This window comes from Pezoporus occidentalis, unplaced genomic scaffold (genome assembly GCF_034315485.1).
Source record: "Pezoporus occidentalis ecotype Australia unplaced genomic scaffold, CSIRO_AGI_Poc_V1 ctg45, whole genome shotgun sequence".
Taxonomy (NCBI): Eukaryota; Metazoa; Chordata; class Aves; order Psittaciformes; family Psittacidae; genus Pezoporus; species Pezoporus occidentalis.
This window is the reverse complement of record NW_026915780.1, coordinates 6,025,948-6,046,309: the sequence shown is the minus strand read 5'-3', so window position 1 is coordinate 6,046,309 and position 20,362 is coordinate 6,025,948. Positions and strand designations below refer to the sequence as shown.

The window sequence follows — 20,362 nt, the reverse complement described above, 5'->3', positions numbered from 1 at the left end:
ACTGGTACCACAACATATACATCTAACCTAGGTATGTGGTACCTAATCACACATACCTATTTCCCTCATCGTAACCTGTCACATTAATTGTACAAGAAAGAATGAATCCAATAGCTTCAGAGACATTAGGTATTATCTAATTTTTCAGCGCTTGACTTTGCCAGCCAAATAACTATAAAAGTAAGTTGACTTTAAATATACATGATTTATTGGAGCTCTTTGTGGCTAAAAAGTAGCTTAGAATAAATTTGAGTAGATACCATACTCATTATGCATCATTACAATAAAATATGGGCATGCATTAGCTGTAAAGGTTGAAGTATTTTTATTTTCAAACCCGTACACTCTGAAGGTGATGATCCAGCCTTCTTAATGTGAAAGTATTTATTTTAATGAGCCAAGAATAAGGTGGAAATGGAATCATTACACGCACTTTTTGACAGCACAAAATCAATGAACTTGTGACAGCAGTAATCAAAGTAACGTCATAGCAATTTGCCTGTGCATTATTGCCAGCTTTTGATACTTTACTGTAGGGCCAACATACTCATTAATCTATCTTCTCTTTGCAGTCTTCTCTCTTGGGCTGATAATAGTGATCTTGCACTTTGAGAGAAGAAATATGGAGGGCAGCATTACATTTTTATCAGCAGAGTCTTTGCAAGCCACAGGTAAGTACATTTTTGCTGTGCTCTTGTAGGCATTAATAAGATGCACATCTACCAATGTACTGCAGAACTGTTGTGTTGTGGACACTCTTTAATGACCCAGCTATAAGATATATGTTCTCTGAGCAAGTTGTCTCTTTTTTATTTCCTTTACCCCTAAACAGTGCTGAATTTCATCCAACAGCACAGGTCCAGTTTCTGAAACACTTCCTGGTGCCTGTTACTTCTGGCCTCTTGCTATTTGCAATTATCATCAGACCGATGAATATAAAAAGTATAATATTAGTGTATATTCTCTTATTTATGAAGATATATGATTTTATTCCCTAAAAAAATATATAAAAGCTCTTGAAGCATCCTTATCTTTTCAGTTTAAAAATTAAGACTGCTTTTTGCCCATGGGCTATTAACTTAGGTGTGTATATTCCATATATTTTATCCTTTTGCAAATGAACCTCACAGATTTTGTACTGCTGTTAATTCTACTGTGTGCCTACGAGCTCAGAGGCTTTAATAAAACATACCTGTATGTGGCCTACTTCTGTCTTCCTATACTGGCATTCATTAAAAACAACTCCACTGAATCCTGGTCTGAAACAAGAAAGCAAATTAGGCCAAGACATTTGCTGTGTCCCTTCACATACTCTACATTTCCAAAGTGTCGTGGGAAATGTAGCCAAGTAATTTAACTAAATATGGAAATGCTAGATGTATGAAATCATCTGTTACATATTTCTTTATATGAAGAAAGGTTTTTGTGCGGGATTCTTTGCACACCCAGATTTTGAACAGGTTTGGAGCCACACTGGAGTGATATTTTCTGTAACATGTAATTACGTGTCCTTTGGGAAGCTTGGGCTCTAGTGAGAAATCCAGGGGAGCATTGCAGATGGAAATCAATAACCAAAGCAATACTTGAGATCTGCAGAGCTGAAATGCTGGATTTTTTGCATCTAGCAAAGTGAAAAACGTATTTGTCAACAGTAGAGATTTCTGTTAACATCAGTGTTGTTGCTCTCTGCAACTGCTGATTAAGAGCTGAATAGATTTATGGTACCATGGTAGCTGTACAACTTAAACTACTGAAGATTAACAGGGAGATGGCCTGAAATGGGAGTAAGTGCTCAATTTAGCTCTGAAACTTGGCTACATCACATGTGAAAACTTGAATCAAAAATAGCACCAAAAGCTGACGAACATCTTGGCGCAGAGATGAGCGAGTTTTAGCAGCAGGTATTGTTGCCCAGTCTGTCCATGTTCAGAATAAAACCATTTTCTCCCATGGGTGCCAATGCGTGGTGTGCATGAGACACAAGAATGGCTGTGAAGATGTCAGGGTACCATGTAGGTAGTTCATTGTGGAAGTGCTTAACCACTTGTCCGCACTGGGGAAGAGGGTGAGATAACCAAAAGCTCATTGGACAGTAGCCATTCGGCCTTATGTAAGCTGCATGTGGACAGACAGAGCTTTTGAGAAATCACTGGGGGAATTTAGCTTTTGCTAGGGAGGCAGCTGGTGACTCACCTTTCTAAATCAGTGGAGAGGAGGGAAACTTTCCGAAAGGACAGAGGAATGGCTCAAGCTCTTCCTGTATTTCATCAGGAATTTAGGAATGAGACTTGTGAAGCAGAAGATATCCCCAAGATCCTGTATATTTGCTACATGAGAAGATTTTTTTTTTTGAAGTTGAAATGGATTCTTTTTTTCCCCATTTAAATGAGATTAGCATCAAAAAGTATATGACAGTTTGAGTTTTGCGTGGCTTTCAAGTAGCTATTTTGCAGACGTCTCCAGAATGTCAGCTTTAGAAAGCTATGGATGAACAATGAAAATTGCCATGTAAAATCCTTGGGATAAACAGCACAGACACTGCCTTAACTGTACTACCCTATCAGTTTAAGAAAGCAAAATACAGACCTGGGATAATGAGAGCTAGCAGAACACAGCTAACAGTTTCATTCTGAAAACTTTTCACCATCTGATGTTCAGGGTCAGCTGCAACAGGAACTTTTGGAGAAGATGCTCATGCTCGTCCTTTGGTTGAAACACTAATGAATTTTGTGGTTAAGACCCTATGCATCTAATAGGGATTGGCTCGTTTTTTCCTGGTGTCCCTTTGCAACATTTATTAGCACAGTTAATTTGCTGTGGAACATGGGGCTTGGGCCCTAAATGTGCTGGATGCCTGGTTCTCACTGAGTTTGGTGACCAAATAACTTCTGCATTTTGAGTCCCAAAACCACTTATTGGTAGCCAGCAAAGTACTGCTTCTGCTGGGTGGAAATGCAGCTAATGTTGGTTTGTTACCAGGCCTGGAAAATGGATGGCATTCCCAGGCAGCCCTGGGGGGAAGCAAAACTCTTGTTCAGGAACCATTGCATTGCTGCTTAGTCTTGTCACTGAATCTATAAGTAAATCTTGGTAAAGCCCTTTTGGGACTATGTGCTTTAGGAAAGTTTTTGAGGTTGGTTTGTCATTTATTAGTATTCTACCCTTCAGCAGAAATTATGACAGATGGAAAAACAGTTGCAACAGTACTTGCTCTTGTGTTTAAATATCATTAATGTATGCTATAATCTCCATAATACAGGCTGTATTCAGAGACCCATTAGGCTTTGATTTATGAATTAGTAGTTAGAAAATAATTCATTTCAGCAACATTCAGTTTATAGACCCGGATGGTTCATTATAGTGAAGCTGTTGCATTCATTATGTACCACAGAGGAATATAATTTATTTAGGGCAGATGTTTTTTTAACCAGCTAAAATACTAAAACATTTTACTAACCTCTAAAATGCCCTGAAAGTGGAGATATTATCAGATTTATTCCTGAAGAAGTTACCAAGTTAAGTTCAAATTAGTTCAGTGTTCTGGGTAAACACCTCAATCTGTATAAAATCTGAGTACAGATAGTGCCTTTCCCAGATGCTTTGTTGAGAGCAGCTCTCAGGAAATATGGGGGAGTCAAAGTACATTATAAAGTCTCACTAAGTATCTTGATGAATCTGAGCAAGCTACAGGACTTCATCATTATCCCCCTATTTCCCAGCATTGTCTTTTGCAGCTAAAATGGACTTCATTACTTGTGCCCATGGGAAGTAAACACAGGTGAGAAAGTGACTGATGGATAGACCTTGGCATCCCTTTTTCAAATAGTTTCTAAATTGGAAAAAAATACTAATATTTCCCAGAGGGGCAAAGAATGTTGATCTCCAAAATCCAGAAATACAAAAGGTTTCATTCTGGGGCAACTGAGACTTGTTTTAAGACTTGAAAACATTTAATGTTGATTTCAACCCCTTAACTTGTATGTAACAATAATAAAAAAATCTGTCAAAAATTTTAAGAGAAAAGATAATTTCGAAGCAGGGAGGAAAATTATTTTCATTTCCAAATGCCCAAATGGAAAGTACAGAGCGGAAGAATGGAAGATATTATTTTCTTGCAAATCCTTTTCTTTTTGGTAGATTTGGCTTCTTTTTTGATGAAAGTTATTTTAACTGAGAAATTCATAGACTTACTCTATTGACAAGCATCAGACTTGCTCGGTGAGCTGCCTGGTACCTGTGTTAGCGTGGTCTCAAGAGCTGGATGAATGCCTGGAGGAAGCATCAGTGGCAGTAGGGTGCAAAGACGTGTGGTTCCTGGGGGTGTAATAGCCAGTCTGATGTGTGCCCATGAGGATACAAGTTTGAAGAGGATTTGAGAATCTAGCTTAGGGACTGGGTAATTCTGCTGCACCGGAGCTTTAGGGAAAATCTAGGAGTTTGGAAGAAATTCATCTCTTCCCTGGGAGGGTGCTGAGGCGCTGGCACAGGGTGCCCAGAGAAGCTGTGGCTGCCCCATCCCTGGCAGTGTTCAAGGCCAGGTTGGACACAGGGGCTTGGTGCATCCTTCTCTAGTGGAAGGTGTCTCTTCCAACCCAAAGCATCTCTTTCCCCCCAAAGTGGGCTTGACTCAACTCCCTTATATCGGTATAAAGTAAGAATTAGTCTACAAACTTGAAAGGGATTAAGGAACAAGAGGCAAATTGGGTTTGGTTGTGTGGTTTGGTTTTTTTTCTTTTTCCTAAGGAGTAATACAGATTAATTTAGCAGCTTTTATATCTTCAGAGTCTTGTTAATGTTGCTGCACAGTAATGGAGGATGAGTGTATTAATATTTTATTATTGCTATTATTATTATTATCTGTTATTAGTACTGTTTTCTTTGACGTTAGTACTATCTTCTTTTCACCAAGTATTGCCTAACAAAAGAAAGATGTGAGGTTTGCAAAAGAAAACTGTGATTTTTTTGTTTGTTTTTATTACAGAGTAATAAGGATCAAGTTTTTGCTTTCTGGTGAGAAGAAATCAGGTTGTAATATAGGTAGAAGCTGCTAAAACTTGTGTCTGAGAAAACCAGCAACTGTTATCCATGCGGGATAACGTGAAAACACCCTCCTGGCCTCTTGTTACGTCATTGGAAAATACATCATAGGTCAATACACATCTTTGAAACAGGCATGGTTTTACTGGATTTAGTGGAGGGTTTTTTCCCATTTGTTTTAAACCTATGAATTGGGAAATGGATTTAAGCCCTGTCCTTATTCTGCAATAACAACTGGTATGTCAAAAAGTAAAGGTAAGCAAGGCCCGCTGTGCTTTGGCTATGATGTACCTCTTGAAAATATGCAATCCATGAATATGTTAGTGTGAGATGAAAGCAGCAAGACCCAAAGGCAGGATAGAAAATTGCTGGGAAAATATGCTTTGGCTTCAAGGTGAAAATGTTTCATCCAGTATTAATGAATTTCCCCTGTTGTAATTGCTACAGGTCAAACCCATGCATGTTGTGAAGATAAGTACCCCGCATTTCTACAGGGACACTGATTACGGTAGTTGCTGCTACAAATTGGCATGAAATGACATTGGATGTCAGAGAGCAAAGCTTTGTCACTTTAATTCCTGAGTTGCTCCATATGCGTTGCAATCTTCTCCTGCCCCTGAGAAAGAGACTTGTAAGCAAATTGAGAGCAAATACCTAACTGGATATGTACATTCAACACCAAGAGTTGCCATTCAGAATAGCTTTTACCATTTTTACCCAAGTTCTTGATACCTAACTTCGGGCTTTCAGGTTCAGAGAGATTTGAGTCTAACAGTTCACAAATTACTTGCTTTTGTGGGCATAGTCCTGGCCAAATAATGAACAGCAGCAGTCATTCTGAGATTAAAGTGGTCCAAGAAGCTTCTTAAACCAAAACCAGCAAGAACAGACAGGTTTTTTTATCCCAAGGATGCTTCCTGATAATCTTTTCTGGTGGATGGGCTGTAGATATAGGACTGTCTTTTATGGTCGGTTCTATTTTTAATTACTGGACAGTACTTTTACATCCTATAGCTATAGGAGCAGAGATGGGCAACCTCCTATACTCTTATGCCATATATATGCAGTGTTCCTTTTTCCTTTTTGTCTGTTTGAAGCTCTAGAGGACAGGTCTATAACTTTACTGTTGTGTGAGCTGGGGATAGAAATAAGTGATAATAGAAACATCTCTCTCCTGGTGTGCTGGGGAGTGCCAGGAGCAACCTGGTGCTCTCTCTGGAGCAGGGTATCTCCCAGTGCTCCTTTGGGCATTATCCAGACTGCTGCTTTTGGGGGAGATTTCAATTTGTACAAGGTAATCCCAAGTGGTCAAACAATCAAATCTGCCCCAGCGCATTCTTTTTGCTTGCACCGTTAATGCTCCTGTGCAGCCAATTCCTTATGTTTCTCTTGGTGGAAACAGATTCAGTTTCTCCTTGTTTCTCCTGCCTCAAGTGAGACAAACCACCTAGTTTATCCCCGCCTGGCTTTCATGGGCTGCATCTGTAATTACTGCTTCCATGCCTTTTTGCCTGGCTGCTTTGGAAGGAAACTTTAATTCATTCTAGTTGGGAGGCAGAAATGTCAAAGCTGCATTTTTGCTTGCATCTGTGTACTTTGTGTGCTTTCTTGTGTCAAAGCCTGACAGATATAACTTCACCTGAAATCTGCTGCGTGGAGGGAGGGATGCTCTCGCTTACCACTTTGTCTCAGATTCTCATGGATCAAGTGAAAAATAAATATGCCTGTGATCACTGAAGTTCTTGAATGTCACTGAGCTTGAAAGTTCAATGCAAATTATAAGCAGTCACTCTGGCACAACTGTGTTGTGGATAAGGAGCATGTCCTTGGAGCTGCATTGCCCCAGGAGCTGACAGAGATGAGACTACGACCACAAAAATGCCAGTGTTTTGTTTCTCATTCCCTTCCTGTACCATGGCATGAGCCATCAGCTGGTGTTTTACTGAGTACAGATCATTTCCCCTCGCTGTGGCCTTGCTGCCCTACTTAGAAGCCTAAAGCAATCTTCATACTTGCCTGTATGTGTGTGGGCTGAGTGCAAGATGAAGGCTTAGTAACACTGCTGGTTCACCAACATAAGGAAAAAAAAAAGGTGATCTTAAGCATCCTTGTCCATGTATAAACACAGCTGAGTCACAGCCTCTTCATCTCTCATGTACCACAGGCTATTTAAGTGTCATGGAAGGAAACAGTCACTTTAACCATGAATATCTGAAAGATGGATGGCATTGAATCGGTGGAAGGAGATGTTGTACAGTATTGTAGGCTTTGAAAAGTTGGAGCAACTTGTACAGTTGTGGGCCTCAGTACAAAGAGCCGAAGTTTCAAGGTTTTAAACCTGTTTTGCAAGGGCTGAACACAGATCTGTCAAAGCCAGTGGAAAACAGAATGACTTCTTCAGTGAGGAAAGCACAAAGTGCTTCCTAGCAGCTTGGCCTATGGGTATGTGCACTGGGCTCTCTGTAGACACAACAAATTTGCCATTACCAGAGTGGTTAAGTGTGTCTCAGACTGCAGCAAGGGGAAGAGCCCATCCATGAGGACATGAGGAAGACTGGGTTAGAGTCCATTAATGACTTGGTTATTAAAAAAATTAAAGCTAATCCACCAGAATTGATTTGCCCACTCTTTGTTGTTTAAATTTAGAAAATGAGGTGATGAAAAAGCATGCAAGGAGGATAGAGAGAAGTAGACTTTTTTCCCCTTATGTCTCTGATCAAAGCAACATAGCCTTGTGTATCTGCTATAAGATTCTTTCCAGAGCAATTGAGACCACTTTCCCATTGCAGATGTCAGGGGTATTTGTTTCAAGTGGGGCTGATCTATACTTTTTTTCATAAGAGAGTGAAGTAATTGATTTTAATTAAACTTTGTTTTGCTTGGAGCGTTAGGTAGCTCATTAGCTATTTTCAACGAGCTATTTTCAATTAACTGTTTTCAATGAATCCATCCCTTACTAGATTTCCTTACGTCATCAATAACAAGGAAATAGCTTCTTTTCAAATTGTTACTCTATTTTATTAAATGCCTTTCTTATAACTAACAATCTTTATCCTCCTGTCTGCACAGACTGAAGGATCCTGACAGTGCAATGGGAAGTGTGGCTGCAATGCACATGGGCTTTTGTGTTGGTAATTCCAGTATCTTTAGTAGTAGTTCAGTCTGGAGAAGAGAAGGCTCAGGGGGGACCTTATCTCTAAGAAGCCTCAGAAGAGAAGGCTCAGGGGGGACCTTATCTCTAAAAAGCCTCAGAAGAGAAGGCTCAGGGGGGACCTTATCTCTAAAACAGCCTGAAAGGAGGTTGAAGTGAGGTGGGTGCTGGTCTCTTGTCCCAACTAACAAGCAACAGGTAATGGCCTCAAGCTGCACCAGGTGAGGTTTAGACTGGAGATTAGAGGCAGTTTCTCCACCAAGAGGGTGCTCAGGCAGTAGAACAGGCTGCCCAGGGCAGTGATGGAGTCACTGTCCCTGGAAGTGTTCACAAACCATGTAGACGATGCTCTCAGTGACATGGTTTAGTGGTGGCCTTGGCAGTGCTGGGGAACGGTTGGACTTGATGATCTTAAAGGTCTTTTCCAACCTGGTTGATTCTATGATTCTATGAATGTCTGCTTTGTCTCTTTTAACATCATTTTTAAATGGCAAGCGGTCACATTTAAAATCCACAAGACAAAAACATGTTACAAAAGATGCCTGATGTCTCTGGTGGCACCACTAACTTAGAGCTTACAGAAAAGCGTTGAGCTAACAAGGTCATATCTCAACACAGTATTTAAAGGCTGCAAGCCTGCTGCCAAGGCTCTTTTTAAGGAAAAAAATATCCACACCACTTGATCATTTTCAGAGTTATTTGCAGACAGATTTTATTCTGGATAGTTTCTGTTGCTTCACAAGATTCAATATTCATTATTCCTGACTGGGTGGTTCTGCAGCAGCTCTTTCCTCTGCAGAATCCATATCATTATAGAGAAAAGTGGGGAGCATCGTGTTTTTGGTGGATGTCCGTGAAGTCCCTCTCTACTGAAAAGAAGTTAACATTTGCTCCTGGTTAAGCAATGAACAGTTTGCAACAAAAGGATCAGGTCAAAATTCCTAAAGGAGAAGGTTTCAAAGGTTTAAATCAATTAATGCCTGAATTTAGTCTCCAGAGGTGCGTAAGTGTAACCTGCAAGCATAACTGAGTATCTGCGATCGTTGCAGGATTTGACAGAGCAGAAGTGTGATTATTCAATGTTTAGCACAAGCGTGATGCACTTTTTAGTTGATGGCATTCTGCAGGTTGCATTTTCCACAACTGTGTCATTCCTCTCTTGTTGTGTTTTATTTTCTCTTGGGTGAAAGGAGAGTCAAGGCTGTAATTATCATCTGCTGGGGCAGCTCAGCTGTGAAAGTCTCTTTATTGCCTTAGTCCTGACTGGGGGAATAATCCCAGGTATCAGTGTACTTTTTGTTAACTTTGTTGCAAAAGAGAACAAACCTGGGTTTACTGATAGAGGATAATTCTACCAAATGAGATTCCATTTACCGCTGGACTTCATCACCATGATTTTGGGCTCAAAGGAGTTACAAGTTACAAATCCACTTCAAAGCAGAAACGTCAAATACGCAGAAACTTTTGTGTCCACCGGCCTGTGTTCTGATGCCTTTTCATAACAAGAATCATTGTTCTGTGGAAATATACACCTTGGAGACTGGTTTATGTCCCTGCCAGCTCCTGTGGAAAGAGTATGTCTATGTGTTCAGGAAAGGCTGGGGAGGAGAGCAGCAGCAGGTCTCTGGATGACATCTGAAATGGAATGGAGGTATCTAAAACCAGATGTGGGATGTCTCTTTGGGTGGGAGTCAGCTTACATGAACGAACTTAACCCATGAAGGGAGGAATTTGGTCTACTTCAATCTATCAGTATCCAGTAGATAAGAAACTTCTTGCTATCCTAGAAAAGACTGTGTACGCTAGTGGGCTGTACTGCCCTCTGAGGGTGTCCATCTCTCATAAGTGGTAAGAGAAACTAGACGGCGAGACTAGACTGAGAGCCTCACGGGTGACTAAAATCAATGGGAATCCTATTTTAGGAGGCTGAAACTGCAGTTTGTCAGCTCTCTGCTTAGTGGTGTGCCTGGTTTCCTTACGGGTTAACAATTTAACAAAGCCATTGGTTCACTGGTCATGCTGCTCTGGGTCATGCTGGGGTCTACAAGGTGCTGATGCCTGAATAGGTTCCAAGCAATCCTGACATACTGATGCAATTGAATCTTTTGTAATAGACATCTTTATTTTGAAAACCCAGCTGATGGGATAAGGAGGAGGAGGACAAGAGAGACCATTTGATACTTGCCTTATGTAAACCAGCATTATGGTTAAAGAACTTGTCAAAGCAATGCCTGACCTTCCTTGGCAGGTGATGGAGTTAAACCCACGCTAGTTTTCCAGGAGCATGTGCTAACCACCAAGCTACTGCTTATATCAGTTTTTGTGTGCATTCCCTTTTCCTCTGACCACCAAAATAAACCATAGCAATTTCTGTTTAAGATTATTAAAGAACAGCAGCAAGCATTCAATACACGGAGTTTGAGGCAACAGAAGGGGTTAACATGGACTTTTTGAAAGGCGAAGCAGTAATCATTATATTCCCTGCATTGAATTTATACTCTTGCCAGTAGCAATCTGAATTCTGTTAGCTCATAGTAAGTTTATGTTTCTCTGAATTCTGCTGGTGGTGATTTTCTTGCTGGGTTGTGATCATCTAATGACTGTTCTTGTGGGGGGGAGAAAATCCTTTTTAAAAGTTACACTACCACATAGTCCTAGTTTGGAGGCATCATAAATTGGTTTACTTTAAAGCAGTGATTTTCAACAGATTCCAGTTACTATACTAACATCTTTGTCTATTTTTCCTCCTCTTCTTTTTGTCTCATTCCTTTATGAGCATTCAGTTTCATGACCAGTGACTCATTTTTCATGGGTCAGAATCACATCACGCAGCCCACCTCTTTTTCTCACCTTGCTCTCTTTTCTCTCCGAAATATTTTTATTCTCTTCTTAGTGATTCAAAGAAAAAAGTTCTAATGGTTTTAAAAGAAGGGGGTGGGGGAGAAGTGAGCTAAAAGACAATAATACATCCACAGGCAATTGTGGAGGAAGGTTTGGGGAATCCTTCAAATTTGCTTTTGCACATTTGCAAGATTACTAGTAACCTTTAAAGGTTACTATTAAAGCAGAGAGCTAAGCATCAGGCGGTAGCTCATAAGGCTTCGCTATTCACATGAAGGTAGTTTTGAGCCTACTCACTGTAACGCTGCCAGTTTGTTCACTTATTCATGCACTTGTGAATCCCAGCCCATTAGGCTGAAGGAATCCTCACTGCAACATATGGCTCCCACGCATTCCAATACCACACAGAACCAGAACTGCCATTTGTCAGGAGCTGTTGTAATAAGCAGCGACTTGGAAGCGAGTTTTTCCACTTCCCAGTTTGACCATCAGCATCCTTTCCTCTCTTTCCCAATAGTAGCATCTGAAATGGGAAGTTTAATATTTGAGGCTCTTCAGTTTTGTGCCATGGTTCCTAAGGGAAAGCCATGTGTTCACTGGCATCTTTCCCCTGAATCCTGAATAATAAATTGTGGCTCTCAGCATCTGGGGACTGAGGGAATTTTGATTCATGCCAGGATGACAGGAAAGCTGTTACCTGTGTCTGATTCATTTCACAGCTCAGTGAGGCCACAGGTAGTTATCCTGAAAGTTGCTATTCAGATCACACCACAGAGCACTAAGAGCAAATGCCAAGGATGCCTATAAGGGAAACAGTGAGATACCTTCACAAACAGAAGCTCAGGCTAAGCTGTTACACAAGGTGTGAGAAAGCATAAGGAAAAATTATAGACAGCCAGCTACAGGGTGTATGGGTCTCTTGTTAATCTGAAAGTACTAAATTAATGACAAATTAAAGATTAAACGCATTTCCTTTGTGGTGACATAAGTTCAATAAGCAGAAATAATGAGAGTTTCAGCAAACACTGTTGCTTGCTATAGGAAAGAGTTTCATCTGTAATGAAAAGCTGCCAGAATACCCAGTAGGACAGGCCAGCAGTTCAGTAACACTGAAGTCCAGCAGGAAAAGGACTTTATTTTCTCTGTGTCTCCGGGGAGATGAGGTACATTATTTGTTCCTTTCATTTCTGCAGATCATCACCTGTATATGCAATTAGACATCCTTGTCTACTCGTGTCTGGAGTAAAATCTGTGGAAGTTTCACTGTTGCTTACAATGAATTTAAAATAGACACAAAATCCCAGTGAAATCTTTGGATTTTTAGAACTCTGTTTAGCTATTTTCTCCCGAAACTAAAGGATTGAATGATGGTATTTGGTGTAATAGTTTTCAGCTATTTTGCAGGTATTTTTCATACAGTATTATTGCCTGTTTTTCTGACAGTGTAGTAAATCATGGGTTGCCCCAAAGTCACGCTTTGGTTACAAAGAAGTAAACACCTTCCTGTAGGAATAATTCAAGCAAAATGAATAGTTTTGCTGACTGACTCAGTGAATTGTGAGTAGATGCAGTAGGCTGGGTGTATATGTATATATATGTATATATATAATGTTGATAACATGATCACTGCATATAGAACTGAGGTTGATTTAGAGATAGAGGGGAGACACTACTAATGAAGAATGTTAAAATTAGAAACAGTGATTTTGCAGTTTAAAGTCTTTTGACATTTATTGTGTTCATCATCACGGCGAGTACATTTTAAAATAAATTTTATCTGAATTAGGATGTAGGTTACATTAAAACAATTCAAAGTGAGAGGAAAAGTACACTTTAGTAGCATCACAGTCGCATCATGAATTCATCTGGTTTTGGAGAAGCAGCAACTTTCAGAAGTCTGATGCAAAGACAGTTCATACTCTGAGGTTCATCTTGGGCTCTTTGCATATTCTGCTCTAATTTTTATTTTTATTTTTTAATTTATATAAGCTAGAAACAGTTTTTTACAAAAAATCTGCGTTCTTCATCTCACTGAATGGTTCCACCAGACAACGTGCTAATAATGCTTATCCGTAACCCACCCCTAAGAATGTTCGAACTAAGAAAACTTGGCATACAGTTGTGCATGTTTCATTGGCTGCAACTGCATGCATGCCTTCAGATTTGTTTGTGGACTCAGATGTGCTATATCTGCATGTGAAATAATGTTTAAAGAATTAACTTCAAAAGCAAGCTTTCCAAATGTGAAAGCATCAGTGGTATTAGAAGTTGATCTATATTATTAGCATATTTCTGAAAAGAAGCTCTATGGTTTAAATCATGCTTGTTTGTCAGTGTGTTCCCAGTTTATCTTTCCCTTATGTGTGATTAAGTCTGAGCTAATTAGTCTAGAATTACTTCAGAATTACCTAAATAAAGTGATTGTTTAGCATAATAAAGCCAGTAATTAGTATAATTGTAGAGATAACATTAGCATAAACAGGAATACTTCTGTGGGATGTACAGTCAAATTGGGATTATGTGGAGACACCTCCCTTCAACAATGTTATCTTGAGTAGCTCTATTAACTGGAAACTCTTCTGGTGGTAACTTCTCCCCCCCCCCTTGAATAACCACAGTTCTTCAGACCCATAACTGCAGCAGCTTTGAGCTACAGATAATCAGCTGTTTGAGCCTTCAGCAGTCAGGCTGGTGTCAATAAGGTAGCCACAAGTTTCCATCAGAACAGCCTGATTACCTCTGTCCTCATTGAATTTGCTGTTCCTTCTCCATTAGTGCTCTGAGAGCCCCAGTGGCACTTGGCTCTGTTTTCAGTCTCCTTCTGCATGCTCTGAATTGCATTAGCAGCACCATAGGTCTATGTTGGAAGTAACACGGAGCTGTGTGCTGAGGTCACAGTCTCACTGGTCATTTAAGAGACTAAACCCAGGTTTTCTAACTCTTAGTTTCAAATAAAATGCAAGTCTAGAATGGGCTGTGCTGGGTAATCATCTGACTTCTTTCCAACAGCCTGGCCAGACCTGCTCATTGCCATTGAAGCAAAGAGATCTCAGTTTCAGCAGCCTTACCTTTGAGGTTGTTTTGATGGGGTTTTCTGAAGGTAACTGCTGCCAATGTGAAAATATTGACTTCCAGAGGGGAACTGCCCCAAAGGTGCCTTAGGAAGTACAGTGAAGTACTGTATATGTGATGACATGCATGACTTCTAGATCCTCGCTAGCCAAGTTACGTGCTTACCATTGAGTAGCTTCAAAGCATCTTCATGGCATAGCTACAATTCAGGCAGGATCAGTAGACACAAAGAAGGGAGGGTAGGTGTTTTCCAGGCAGTGAAGCTAGGGTGGGCAGGTGGTATTTACATGCGTAGATTCCATCAGATTTGACTCACAGCTCAAAGGACAGTTGAGAACCCAAGCATTAATTATGGAACACAGACTAATGATTCCTTTGAATAAGAACTCGAGTCACTCAGGAAGTGTCATCTGGCAGGATCTCAGTGGGGATGCTACAAGACTCCTTGGGGATCATGTACCTGCTGTCTACATATAAGGAAAGCACAGGGATCACAAAGTTTGTGCTTGCCAGCACCTACAGTTTTGTCTGGGTTCTCTGAGTTGGCTGAGGTCTGACTCGGAGGTAATTTTGCTCTCTCTCACTAGCTGGCGTTTGAGTGCTTGGCTTTTTCAGTTTAGCGTAGTTTTTAGTTGTCAGATAAATGACAGATTTCCTCCAGGACTGGCTGAAATGTGGCCTGACCTTGGTTAACAGTTTGCTGTTTCCTAAGACATGAAATATAATTTAATCATGAATCTTATAATAAAATTGGCAAGAGGTTCTTATGTGTTAATTATTTATCAGTATAAATACTTTCTGTGCAAATGAGGGAGGTGATTTAAGAAAGTTAACCCCTCTGACCTGTATTTGAGGTCATATATAGAGTATTCAGGGGACTGACATAAGCAAACTCTATGTTGCTATCTTTCTTCACAGACTAAGGATGCCATTGTCCTCATCTGCTGCTGTAAGATTTCTAGGTCTCACATCTCACAGGGGAATTTAAAACTCTGTTATAGTTTCCATGTCATAACTGGATAGTGATAGATTAGGACATTGGGATATTATTTTCACACCCATCTACAAATCACGTTTTGCAGTGTATAGGTATGGAGAAAGGCAATACAAAGTCCCTGTAATTCATGGTTATAAAATTAAACCGGAAAACAAGCAAAGGGTCATTGTAGAAATTGTGGTTTTGGGAAAAGCAGCATCTTGTTGTCACTGAACAAGAGTGAGAATCAGAAAACCTGCACCTTATTCAGAAAAGGTCATTTGTCTTGTTGCATGATGTTGGATAAATAATTTTAATGCTTTTATTCTGTTCCTATTCCCACTTTTTGACTGTTTTGAATGTTACCTGGAACTTTTTCTCATCATTGTCCCTACAGTGCTTTTTACAGGACAGTATTAGCCTGTAGCAGGAATTCCCAAGTTTCACTGGAAATGGTATATAACATCAACTGCAGTGAGGACAGTTTCTTGCTGTGCAAGTCCACAGTACCAAGCAAAAAGGGTCCCATTAGGCTGAGGCAGTGCTTAAATGTAATAACCCTATTAAGCGTTAGATATCTCCCCCCAGATATTCTCCAAGCAATATATCCAACCAGAGAAACACACTCAAAACAGCATCCTGGCCATGTTTTTTGCATTTTTGCTTCAGTAAATGACTTCCTAACACTGTACTTCAGAGGGGAAAGTCATTTCCTTACAAGCTGAAAGTATGACTGTCAGTGCAGTGAATAAGGGAGTGCCAGCCAACACGAGGCACTGCAGTTTTTGCTCTGAGCTATGATATAGATCAAGGTCTCATCAGGTAATCTGGAGAAAAGGAGAATCTGGCTGACTATCATTAGAAGTTTCTCACTGATGTAGCCCATGAATCTCTAAGGGAGAACCATAGCACTGGAGATACCTAGCTAAGGGCTGGCCAAATCAAGAGAAAATGTACTGCAGAGAGTAATTTTTTACTGGAAGAGAGTTCTTACTCTGTTCTTTTATATCCCCCTGTAAATAAAAGTATGTTTTTAGCTATAATTTATATTTAGCTATAGAACATAAAGGTGATTTGTGTCAACTTTATAAGTACTGGAAAAATAACGTGCTTTTTTTCACTGCAGCTATTACATTATTGATATTTCTAGGGCAGATTGTGCCACCCAGCAAAATTTACTTATAACATGCTCAAACCAACCCAATAATATCAAACAAACCCTCGCAAATAAGCCAACAACATCAAAAAGAACCTCACAAATAATCAAAACCCACCAGCTTTAAAGTTTCAGTCAATAGCAGAACTGGGTCATTACCAGTTCTTCCTATATGTAGATTTGTGGTCATGGCTTTAGTATGAGTGAGTGCTGTAGATGTGGGAAGAACTGTACTTTAGAAAGGACAGGATGAGTGCACAGACTTGAATACACTTTCAAAATATATACACATTGCAAAGTATTCGTCACTGACATGGACAGTGGGATTGAGTGCGCCCTCAGCAAGTTTGCCGATGACACCAAGCTGTGTGCGGTTCGGTTGATACCCTGGAGGGAAGGAATGCCATCCAGAGGGACCTTGACGCGCTTGTGAGGTGGGCTCATGCCAACCTCATGAGGTTTAACCATGCCAAGTGCAAGGTCCTACACCTGGGTCGGAGCAATCCCAGGCACAGCTACAGGTTGGGCAGAGAAGAGCCTCAGAGCAGGCCCAGACTGTATGTAGATGCAGGAGCTATTTCCTTATAACTCACATGTAGCTGACAGAAGTCATTAGTACCTTTTAAATTATTTTTTTAGAGCAGACATTTACCAACGGCCCAATTATCTGAACACCCAGTCAAGGAAAAGGGAGAGGGAGGGAGGGCAACAACAACAGAACTTCCAGAGAAGGCAAAAATAATATAAGGAGGAAATTCTTTCCTGTGAGGGTGGTGAGGCACTGGAATGGGTTGCCCAGGGAGGTTGTGAATGCTCCCTCTCTGGCAGTGTTCAAGGCCAGGTTGGACAGAGCCTTGGGTGCCATGGTTTAGTGTGAGGTGTCCCTGCCCATGGCAGGGGGGTTGGAACTGGATGATCTTAAGGTCCTTTCCAACCCTTACTATTCCATGATTCTATGATTCTGCCTTTCAGTTTTATTGCAGAAATTTCACAGTGGGAAGTTTAGCTGGTTCTTCTGGACCACTTGCTGAATTTTGTTCTCTCAAGTTGGCATCAGTTTGATTATTCCTGAGTTTGTGATATGATCAATGTTTACAGGTTTGCTAATATAATTAGCTGTAATAATAACCCAATATAATAATAATAACAGCCTCAGATCCTGGCTGACAGGCTCATAGAGCTGAGCTGCCCCCAAAGTGAAGAACTGGAAGTTCTGTCTTGGATTGTTCTACAAACTCTAGGCTGGCACTTAGTATGGTTATTCCACCTTCTGCTGTAGGACAAGTTCAATAGGTGCAGTTGTGTTAAGTTTTGCTTCATTGAGCAAGACCCTTGTCACAAGTTTCTTATCACAACGGTCTAAGAAATCACAAATCTGAAGGATTCTTTTGTTTTTGAAATTCAAAATGTCAGCACCTTAAAAATAAGTTATTGGCCCATTTTTCTGCCATCATTTTTTGACATTAGCACTAAAATAGCGGGCTAGATGGTTCTGACATTTTCTTTCAGTTTCTCAAGTTTTAAAAGTGGAACATTAACTTAGTAAGAACTGTTGGATTCCATGATGTGAGGCATTTGGATTTATTGCCCAGCAAACCAGTAAGCAATAGCACAACACACAATAGCATCTAAAATACTGCCATTGCTAAACAAATAATAAATGCTGTGAAATAAATGGCACAAGCAGATGGCAAGACGTTAGTGTGAAAAAACCCCAGCCTTGGAGTTTCTTAAAAGTTCTTTTTTCTTTTATTTTTTTCTTTTATTTTTTTTTCCATATCAAAGAGCCAAAATTTTAAGGAAAGTTTTGTGAGTTCTGAGTCAATTGTGAATACCCTGTGGAACAGAGCCCCAAAAGCAAAGCAGCAGTGAGCTCAATTCATGTCGTCGATATACCGAGAAATAGAGAAGCACCACTTAGCTCTGTGCCAAGGTTCAAACTGCAATATAGGAACCTGGAATCTTTGACACGTATTTTAACTGGCAAAAAGAAGCAGTTAACATAGTTTATCTTTCTCAGATGCTCTGATTCTGCACTGTATTTCTGGGCAGTGTAGTGAGTCACTGCTTCCCATTTGTCATATTCTTTGAGATGCTGATCCAGCCTGGTGTCACGAAGGGCAGTACTAAATAGATTATGTTTCCAGGAAAGTACATTCAAATGTCGAGCATGTTAGCTGCATGTAAAAGCAAGGTGAAGTCAACAAGCACTGCAGGTAATTAGAAACCGTGCACTGGAGAGGGGATGAAGTGATCAGCAGATGGCATTTTTCTTATTACTTCTATCAGACCATGGTACTGAGGTCACAGTTTTGACCCCATGTTGGGTCCCCTTTGACTCTAATGCCAAGTCTGAATGACAGTTACTACCAAGAAACTTCTGTAACAGGCAGCATGGAAAGGACCAGGGAATAAAGGCATGCACTTTTGCAGTAACTCTGCTCTTGTTCTCAGAGCTAATAATTCTTACTAAAAACTAGTAAATGGGACAAATATATTCTGTGGTAGATTCCCCCAGTGCTCTGTGAATGTCCTATAGTTTTAACTCTTGGCATGTGGAAAATGGAAAACTCTGTTCTTGAAAAGGGCACTAATTTAAACTGAATACTGGATGTTGCAAACGCCATTACTCATACGCGTGTTTTACATGCCTAAAATAAATTAACACAATTAAGGTATTTTTTGGGGGGGAAAAGCCAACAAAAAATGCTTTCTTGAAGCAGTGAATTTATGTTGTGCGAACGTTATCAGGATATTCTTAATCCAGTGAAACTCTTAACCCTTGTTTGTGTCAGTGAAATTTTACGATGATGGCTTAGTGACTTTTTCTGGCTTAGCTGTCTTAAAGTCTTCCTGCCAACATAGCAGTTTGAAACAAATACATTTGTCATATATATTTGTTAAATAAATTAACCTTGCAGTAAATGTGTTTCCTTCAGAATAGTCCTTTCTCTGGTTAGTCCCCCATGCAAGCATTCACCAAATGGATAATGTATATGACACATTCTTATTTATTCTTAATACATCTATAGTTAAGACTGGAGGCTATGAAAGAATAAGAGAATATTATTGTTAACTAGCAGAATAGGTTTTGCTACTGTGTCAGCTTGTGTTTAGTCTGTGCATTTGGTCCATATACAGATGAGTTATGAGCCAAACAGCTTAGGGCTAAAATGTGAATTACCCAATATCAAGCTGGGATAGACCTGGAGAATGGAAATGTATTGGAATACTTTCAGAAGCAAATAGGAAGCAGGAGAAAGGAGTGGAGCTGTGGAGTGGCAAGGAAGGGATGTACTTGCCTTAACTTGTCTTAGTGTTCAGCAAGGTTGGTGACTCTGTGAAGACAACGATCAAATGAGAGAACCAAAGGAAAGAAAGAGAAGAGAGAAAGAAAACATTATGGGATGTTGACTTAAGGGCAATTGAAAATATATGAACAAAATTGTGTTACTTTGACTACCCTCAAGCCCAAGAAATTTCTGCTTATTTGCAGAGAAGTGGGAGTTCTAGATAATTTCCATCCTAATAGTCTGAAAACAGATGCCTGGAGCAGGACTTTGCATTAAAACCAAGAAATATTTTATTACACTTCTGTTCAGGAATGCAGACTGGAACAGGGAACTAAAAACATGTTATATATATATATTATTAAGGAATTTGAGGGAGAAGTGATAAGGTCTGAACCAGTCATTTGCTTTGAATTAGATGGGAGACAAAGCTTTAGAAACAGATTTGTAGAAGAGAACAGCTTAAATATAGAATTAAAATGGGAAAAAAAGAAAAAATATAATGTATGTCTACAAAACGTATATTCTTACAATCATATATTTTCTTTGATAATTATATTAATAAAAAAAGGAGAAAATTCTAGTAAATTGAACTGTTGGTTTTTTTTTCTATATTAGTTGATACAGTATTACTTGTGAAGTTATGTATTAATTTGGGTTCAAGAGAACAAAGTGGTAAGTGGCTGTAAGGAACCAGCAACAGGCAGTGTTCAAAAGGAAAGTACTGGAAGGTACTGGACTAGATGATTAATTTATTTCCTCCATAAATATTTTTAGGCTCCTGGCTAAAGAAATGTGAGTAGCTTCATAAATTCCTTGCTAGACTGTAATAGATGAAA

General features: G+C 39.8%; 1 long non-coding RNA gene across 1 annotated transcript in view; it reads left to right on the top strand.

Annotated features, from left to right (window-relative positions):
- The first annotated feature begins 614 nt into the window (after positions 1–614).
- Positions 615–20,362, top strand: part of LOC134172286 (uncharacterized) — a 65,003-nt gene continuing 45,255 nt past the window's right edge. The window contains exons 1-2 of the long non-coding RNA XR_009967889.1: positions 615–675; positions 12,076–12,192. This is a non-coding gene — a long non-coding RNA (uncharacterized LOC134172286). The remainder of the gene's footprint in view (positions 676–12,075; positions 12,193–20,362) is intronic.